This window comes from Peromyscus eremicus, chromosome 23, assembly GCF_949786415.1.
Source record: "Peromyscus eremicus chromosome 23, PerEre_H2_v1, whole genome shotgun sequence".
Classification (NCBI taxonomy): Eukaryota; Metazoa; Chordata; class Mammalia; order Rodentia; family Cricetidae; genus Peromyscus; species Peromyscus eremicus.
Genome location: NC_081438.1, coordinates 37,912,488 through 37,921,249, shown reverse-complemented (window position 1 = coordinate 37,921,249; position 8,762 = coordinate 37,912,488).

Genomic DNA, 8,762 nt, shown 5'->3' with positions numbered 1-8,762 from the left:
TCCTACCTCACTGGACAGTGAGCTGGGTGGAGGGGGAGGAGCTAGTCTGGGTGGAGGGGGAGGAGCTAGTCTGGGTGGAGGGGGAGGAGCTAGTCTGGGTGGAGGGGGAGGAGCTAGTTCACACTGGCGTTAATCAGCCCTGTGAACACGGGGCTGGCACATAGAAGTGAGTGATCTACCGTGTTTGCTAAATTGAAGAATTGTTTATTGTTTGAAGAGTAGCAGAGAACAAGTCAGCAATGAATAAAGAGAACTAATTCCGTTGGAAACAACTGAACACCTCTTATCTGATGCGTTTAGCACCAGAGGTGTTAATGGATTTTGGATTTGAGGGGTTTTGAAAAAAAAAAATTCATTTCTATGACAAGGTATCTCTTGGAACATTTTCAACTCTGAACAGGAAGTTCGGGTATGAATTTTTATAAACCACATGCACAGATCCCAAAGAGAACTTTAAATAATAATTAATTTAAAAATAACTTCTTATGCTTGGTGTAATGGTACACACCAATAATCCCAGCTTTCAGGAAGCAGAGGCAGGAGGACCACAGATCGGAGGCCAGCCTGCACTGCCTAGTAAGACCCTGTTTCAGAACCTTTTGTGGGGCTGATGCTCAGTGGTAGAGAGCTTGCCACACATGTGCCAGACCCAGGTTCAAGCCCTAGTATTGGAAGAACGGAAGAAGTCTAAACCTTTCTCAAAATGTCATTTTGTATATGAAAATGGTTTACCCTCAGCCACTAGGGCTGGTGAAGCGCAGTATTTTGGATTATCTGCTTGGATCATCTGATTGGGGCACCTGACTCTCAGGTCCACCCCGTTCCCAGCTCGCCCATTGCCTTCACCTCTCATCCCAGCACCTGGAGTCACTACTCAATCGCTCTCTACTCACCAAGAGGGTGGAGAGCCGGGCCCTTCAGACCCCTGGCCTCCCCTGTGAAGACACCATATTCTCCCAGGGGTGTGCTCTGGGCCTTCTGTCTTCCTGTTCCCGACTTTGACCATTTTCAAAGTCTACATGCACTAAACGTCCTTCCCACAGGCCCCGACAACAGCTCACCTCCTGACTTCCGGGCATGCTATAACTGCGTGTTCTGTTCATATTCATTCAGCACACCCTTTTCAGGTATCAACATCTCAGGCCTTGGGACAGGTACTGAGGGGACAGTCGTGAGCAAAATAGACGACATGCTTGCCTTTCGCTTGCATTTGAGTGTCGAGAGGTTCACAGACAGGAGTCCATTTCTGTGGGATGCCCCTAATATTAATAAGAGTTATTAAACGATCAAATAGGGAAGGCAGATAGAAAGGAACGGAGTTGAGAAGGCTGTCTTAGACCGAGTGGTTGGGAAGGTGGAAAATATTTAACCAGAAACTTGAAGGGATTGAGAAAACAAACCATGAAGCTGGAGCAGAAGGTTCGTGTGAGGGAAATAATCGTAGTAAAACTGGGTGACAGGACCTTGACCCACTCGGGAAACAGTGAAGATGCTGTGGCCCAGAGCGCCGGGACCAAACGACCCTCTGATCCGGGATGCAGCCACCGTGAGATCGGGGACAGGCGCCCGGTACTTCACTGTTCCACCGGGACCAGCTTTGCACAGCTGTTATGGAGATTAGGAGATGACATCCGGGGAGGTCAAAGAATGTGTCCAAGGTCACACAGCCGATGGCGGAGACAAGCAGTGGTGCCGTGCAGCTGATTCTGAATCCTTCGCCCTTAACCCTTCACTCTTACGCCTCCCTCACCATGCTGGGCAATCTTAGTTTTGGGGTGTAGACATTAGGGTGGATGAAGGGGCAAGGACTGGGCGTCACATTGGTATTTTTACCCCAGTTCAGTGTATTTTCAAGTCAATGCCAACCACCCCCATGTTTTTCTCCACGGTTGGAGTCAAGTTTACAGAAATGAGTTCAGAAACCCACGGCAGCAGCAGCGGGGAAGAGTCAGTCAGGAATCTGACCTTGAAAACTGCTGAGAGCACACAGCCCCTGGGAGGGAGCCCCGGACAAAAGGCAGCTGTGCCTGACGAGGGAACACCCGGAACCTTCCACGGAAAATTGCAGCCCAGGCTTGGAAAATGCCTGTCACGATCTGTCCCTCTGAGATGGAGATAAAACAAGCTGCTTGGTGCTTGCTCCCTGTAGGATGAAGGCTGGCAGGAGCTTGAGGTCACGGGGAGGACAGCTGTGCCCACCTAAGGGATCAAGCATGCCTCCAAAGCCCAAAGTTCCAGGTTCCCAAGCTGGGTGTGCACGGGCCCCACAGCCTTGACCACTCAGGTCCACCTAACTGTAGAAGTCCAGTGCAGATGGTGGAGTGGAAGCCTGTGGCATGGCTGTGTGTGATTTCTAAGATCAAAATCCTGTCAAAGGACTCGAGGGATTTGGGGAGGTGATTAGCTCGAGCCGTGACAGATGCCAAGTGTCCTAAGAATTCCTTGGAAGGAACAAGATCTATCTACTATCTACTTCCCTCTGGAGATTCTCTCAAGATGAAATCAAAGAGAATGAAACAGGAAGTGGTCCTTATCCTGTGATCTCACTTGGGTGCCCCAAGGGAGGCCTCTTCCCCACCGTGATAAGAAAATCTGTCTTCTTGAAGATGTGAGTAGGCCAGGGAGGTTCTGCAGCTCTTGTCAGCAGGATGCTGAGGCCAGGGCCCGACTCATAATCTATGGAGCTAACGTGTGGTGAGCTGACGTGAAGGCCCAAGCCATGAGTGAACCCAGCCCCTGTGTGGAAGGAAAAGGTGGGCGAGTGCGGGGTGCGGGGTGCTGGGCCAGGCCCTCACAGTATCGCACAGAACTTTCACACCAGGACTACATATCCTTCCTGCCTGTGTATCTGCCTTCCGGATTCTCTGGGAAGATGCTGAAGTGTTCCACAGGAAAGGATGGAGCTCTGGAGCTCATCGGGTCACATCAGGAGCAAACAGCACCCACAGAACAAAGCCCAGGATGGAAGCTGACAATAACTTTGTGGATCCTCTCACTCTGGGCCTCCTAAAGAGCTGTGCGAACCGAGGATTTGAAACACAAATGTGCGTGTGTGTGTGTGTGTGTGTGTGTGTGTGTGTGTGACTATGTTAAGAAAGCAATCAGGAGGCCATATCTCATTTTTTTTTTTTTTTTTTTTTTTTTTGGTTTTTCGAGACAGGGTTTCTCTGTGTAGCTTTGCGCCTTTCCTGGAACTCACTTGGTAGCCCAGGCTGGCCTCGAACTCACAGAGATCCGCCTGGCTCTGCCTCCCGAGTGCTGGGATTAAAGGCGTGAGCCACCACCGCCCGGCACCATATCTCATTTCTAAAAACCAGAGTTTGGTTTTCTTTTCTTTTCTAAGCATTTCTCTTGGCCCTCAGCAGTGAGGAGTACGGAGCTGAGGGGGACCCAGGGTCTGGCTTTGGCTTTAGCGCTCCAATCTTTGGGCACTTGACAGCCTGTATCAGCCAGTGCCCTGGGCTAAACACCCTGAGAGTCAAAGACAACAGTTCAAGTCCCCTGTCCTCAAGGAAGCTGCATCCAAATTGAGGAGCTGGGTAGGTTTTGTTTTTGTTTTTGTTTGTTTGTTTTTAAAGCTGAGTGTAAGAGAAATGACGATAGATGAAATTTCTAACACGTAAAACATTTGATTCTAAAAAATTATTCATTTGATAATAAAGAGATTAATTTCAACTACCAAGATATTTAATAGTCACATAGTGTAGGCATTCTCAAAGGAGGAAATAGCATTTTTTTTTTGAAATCTGAAAGACAATAACACCTGTTAGGATGGCTACTATTTCAAATGACTGTGTATCGGGAGTGAGCAAGGACATCAAAATCCTTATGTGCTGGTGGTGGGAAGAAAAATGATGTCATCATTGTGGAGACCCATACAGCGAATCCTCAGAACAACAAAAATAGACTATCACGGGATCTGGCGCTTCTGCTCTGTGGTAGGGTCTCAAACAGACGTCTATAGACCATGCTCACATCAGCAGTATGCGGAATAGCTCAGCCTGGAAGGGATGGAGAGCCTGCTGATGGATAAGCAGATAAGGAGAAGGTGGAACACACTCCCTGTGATGGACTGTCACTCACCCACACAGGAAGGGCATCCTGACACGTGCTCTGATGTGATAATCCCTGAGAATATCATGCTGAGTGAAACAAGCAAGTTGGGAAACGCAGATTCCATCTCTGCAAAATGCTTAGAGTCATTGAGTTTCTAGAAACAGAAGACGAATTCGTGATTGCCATGGGTTAGAGGTGGGGGTGGGAGCAAAGTGTCATCATTTAGTAGATAATAGCTTCAGTTTGCAAAATAAAAAGTCCTGTGGCTAGATGGTAATGATGTAACTTCGTGTGAGTGGGTTTGGGGCGGGGCTGCAGATCAAACCTGGGGCCTCACAAGCCAACAAATACTCTCCTAGAGAACTAGAGCCCTAGCCCTGAAATGGACATCTGAAAACAGTTACCATGGAGACCAAGGATGCAGCTTGGGGTCAAATGCTCAATTGGCTTCTGTGGGCCCCTGGGTTTCATCCTCAGCAAAAGAAAGAGAGAGCGTATGAACAGAGAGGGTTGGGAGAAAGAGAGGAGAGAAGGGAGGAAATAGTTGATATTTAAGAATTGTGTTTTATAATAATGACAGGAAGACTGGTGAGGGCCACGGAGGACAAACCACATCAATGATGAGAGGGGAGAAAAATAAGAAATTCAAGATATGCCTTCCAGGTCTGGCATGGTGGCGTATACCTTTAATTCCAGCACTCAGGAGGCAGAGGCAGATGGATCTCTGTGAGTTCGTGGCCAGCCTGGTCTACATAGTGAACTCCAGGATAGCCAGGACTACAAAGAGAGACCTGCTTCAAAAAAAAAAAAAAAAATGTATGCCATATACGGAAAAAATAAAAAGCAAACGTCAGGGTCGTGTTTGGTGTCTGGGACCACACAGGGAGAACCACCACTGTGACACTTCTGGCTGAACAGGAGCTGACAGGGACAGTCTGGGAAGGAGGCCAGCTGTGCCTGGAAGGTATTCCTAAACCCCGAGTCATCTTAGCAGCCCCAGTCCTTGCAGGCCTCAGTTTCCTCACCTGTCAAGTAAGAGAGACCAGTAGGACGCCTTCTACCCTTTGACCCCGCAGACCTGGGCCCGAGGAGGCTAAAATCCACTGCTTTGCGCATCGATGAAGACTGCTGATGTTTCCACCGGGAAGCCGTGGTGAGTGCTGTCCACTGCCCGGGGACTGGTTGATCTGTGCCAAGTGTCATGCCATGTCGTGGGTACCATGATAACTCCATGTTGGATTAGAAGAGCCACAAAATGCCTTTCGAAAAGGTCACCGTGTTTTGTATTCCCACTGGCAGTGTGTGGGGACACAAATCTCTCCACAACCTTCCCAACACTAGTTACTGTCTGAATATTTAAAAACTTAGTCATCTTAGTGGGTGTCAAATGGAATTCATTATGGTTTTGATTTGCATTTCCCTATTGACTAATGCTGTTGAATATATTTGTATCTGTTTATTGACCATTTATTATATCTTCTTTAGAGAAGTATCTATTAATACCATTTGACTGTGTTTAAATCAGTTTTATTTGCTTTTATTTTTACTACTTTATATTACTTTTTTAAATGACTTATTTTTTTATTTTATGTGCATTGGTGTTTTGCCTGCATGCATGTCTATGTGAGGGTATCGGATCCCTTGGAACTGGAGTTACAGACAGTTGTGAGCTGCCATGTGGGTGCTGGTAATTGAACCAGAGTCCTCTGGAAGTGGTGCTCTTAGGACAGTGCTCTTAACCACTGAGCCATCTCTCCAGCCCCTTTATTACTTTTCAAAAATAGTTCGATATACAAGTCAAACACAAAATATATGAATTTCAGTTATTTTTTCCATCACATGACTTCTCTTCATTTTCTTGGGAGTATCTTATGGATCACAAAAATGTTTTATTATTTGGCATCTAACCTACTTTTCTTTGCCATTGTGTCCATGACACTTTATTTAAGAAAGATTTGCCTAACCTAAGTCCATGACTTTTTTTTTTTTTTCCAAGACAGGGTTTTGCTACGTACCCTGGCTGTCCTGGATCTCACTCTGTAGACCAGGCTGATGTCAAACTCACAGAGATCCACCTGACTCTGCCTCCAGAGTGCTGGGATTAAAGGTGTGCGCCACCACCGACCGGCAAGACTTATTCTTTTTAAAAAACTTTTTGAATGTTCTGACTGCATTTACACATACGCACCATGTATGTGCAGTGCCTGCAGAGGTCAGAAGGGGGCGTCAGATCCCCCGAAGCTGGAGTTACAGACGGTTGTGAGTTACGCTGTACATGATAGGAACTGAACATGGGTTCTCTGCAAGAACAACCAGTGTTGTAAACTACTGAGCCCTCTTCCCAGCTTCTGAAGACTTATGTTTTGTTTTCCTAAGAGTGTTGCAGTTTGGGCTCTTACCTTTAGGTCTGTGCTCCATTAGGAGTTAGTCTTCCTGTGCTACACACACAAGAGGCCCAGCTTCATTATTTTGTATGTTGGTTTCTAGCTGACAGTCAGCATCATCTCTTAGGAGGATAGCCTCTGGGTATTGAACTGTGCTGGCATGGACTGGATTTCCACATATATTATCTCATGTGTTCACCTGACACTATCCCTGACATCTTTAGACATTTTCTTCTAGTATTTCGAGCCCCGTGGCTGTGTGACTAGACTTTCCTATCTTACCACACATGCAGTGCCACACATGTAGACTGAAGCCGCTCCAGTCTCCATGTACGAGGACAGACCAAGCGCTGCAGCAAACCATCCCTGACGTCTCAGCACCCCACACACTAAATAGTTGATTTCTCTCCCATCTCAGCGACAGGACTGAGTCCCGGCAGGAGGAGATGCTCCACACACTGGAGACTCAGAGTCTGGTCAACAGGGAAGAGGCGGAGAGGAGAAGACGCAGACGAGCTTGTGGGAGTTGTTCTTAAGGAAGCGGCACACACCCTTCCTGTCCACTGCCCACTGCCCACAGCTGCCTGCGAGAGAGGTTCTCTGTTGGCTGAGAGGCAGATTTAGCTCATCACCACCACAATAGCCAGGAAATGGAAACATCTTACTGCCTGTTAATGAATGGACCTATGGAATACAGTTTGGCCAAGAAAAGGAAATTGTGGCCCTGCGGTAGTGGTGCACACCTTTAATCCCAGCACTCGGAAGGCAGAGCCAGGTGGATCTCTGTGAGTTCGAGGCCAGCCTGGTCTACAGAGCGAGATCCAGGACAGGCACCAAAAATTACACAGAGAAACCCTGTCTCGAAAAACCAAAAAATAAATTAAAAATTAAAAGGAAAAGAGAAGAAAATTGTGTTGTGAATGATCAATGGTGTGAATGGGACTAGAGAGCTTTATGTGAGTAAGTCATGCACAGAAAAAGAGTTCCATATGATCTCACTCATATGAACAGTAAAAAAAGGAAAATAAAGCTACCAATACCCCAGACGTCAAGAGTCGAATGGCGACAACCAGAAGCTGAGATGAGCGGGCTAAGGGATGGAGAAATAGGTTAGTGGACGCTAAGTTATAATTAGACAGGAGCAAGAAGTTCCCGTGTGCAATGCACATTAGGGTAACATGCTATGTGTTTAAAAAAATCTAGAGGGGCTGGAGAGATGGCTCAGTGGTTAAGAGCACTGGTTGCTCTTGCGGAGGACCTGGGTTCAGTTCCCAGCACTCACTTTAGGTAGCTCACAGCTGCCTGTAACTCCGACTTCCAGGGGATCTGGTGCCCCCTTTGGGCCCCTGCAGGCATTGCACCTGTATATACATACCAAACAGAGACACATAACGCACATAATTAAAAATAAAATCTAGTGCTGGGTGGTGGTGGCACACGCCTTTAATCCTAGTACTTGGGAGGCAGAGGCAGGTAGATCTCCTGGTTCAAGGCCAGCCTGGTCTACATAGTGAGTTCCAAGACAGCTAGGCCTATGTAGAGAAACATTCCCCTGCTCCCATCTCTTTTAAATTTATTTATTTATTTATTTATTTATTTATTTATTTATTTATTTATTTATTTTACATCCTGGCCACAGTTTCTCCTTCCTCCATTCCTCTCAGTCCCTCCCCCCAACTTCCATATTTCTACTCTTTTCTCTCTCTCTCTCTCTCTCTCTCTCTCTCTCTCTCTCTCTCTTTCTTTCTCTCTTTCTTATTTCCTCCCTTTCTTTTTTCCCCCAGAGGTTTACTTATTTTTACTTTATACATATGGGTGTTTTGTCTGCACGTTTGTGTACTATGTGCCTGGAGTACCTGAGGAGGCCTGAAGAGGGAGTCAGATCCCCGTGGACCCGGAGTAAGAGCTGTGAGCCACCATGTCGGTGCTGGGAATTGAACCAGGGTCCTCTGGACAAGTAGACGGTGCTCCTAAGGATCCCGAACCCTTTCTTTATTCTGCCATATTGCTCTGGAAGCCATCTGGAGGACATGGCCACCTACGCTCTTAGCTCCAGCCAGTGCCTCTGACTTCCTCACAGGGGCCCTAATACTAGCACCCTTTGGAAAGCCTCTGAGCACCTTGTACCTTACAACCCAAATTCGGGGCCTTACACCAAACCAGTATTCACGTTAAAGGAGTGTGTATTTTTGAAAGCCTCCTTCTGTCAAGTTTCCAGAAGTTTCTATCTCCAATGCCATTTGTGGTTTACTCCTTACCAGTTGGCTTGGAATAATGTGTGTGTCTCCATCTTCAACTCTAGCTCAGGCTATACCCTGTCCC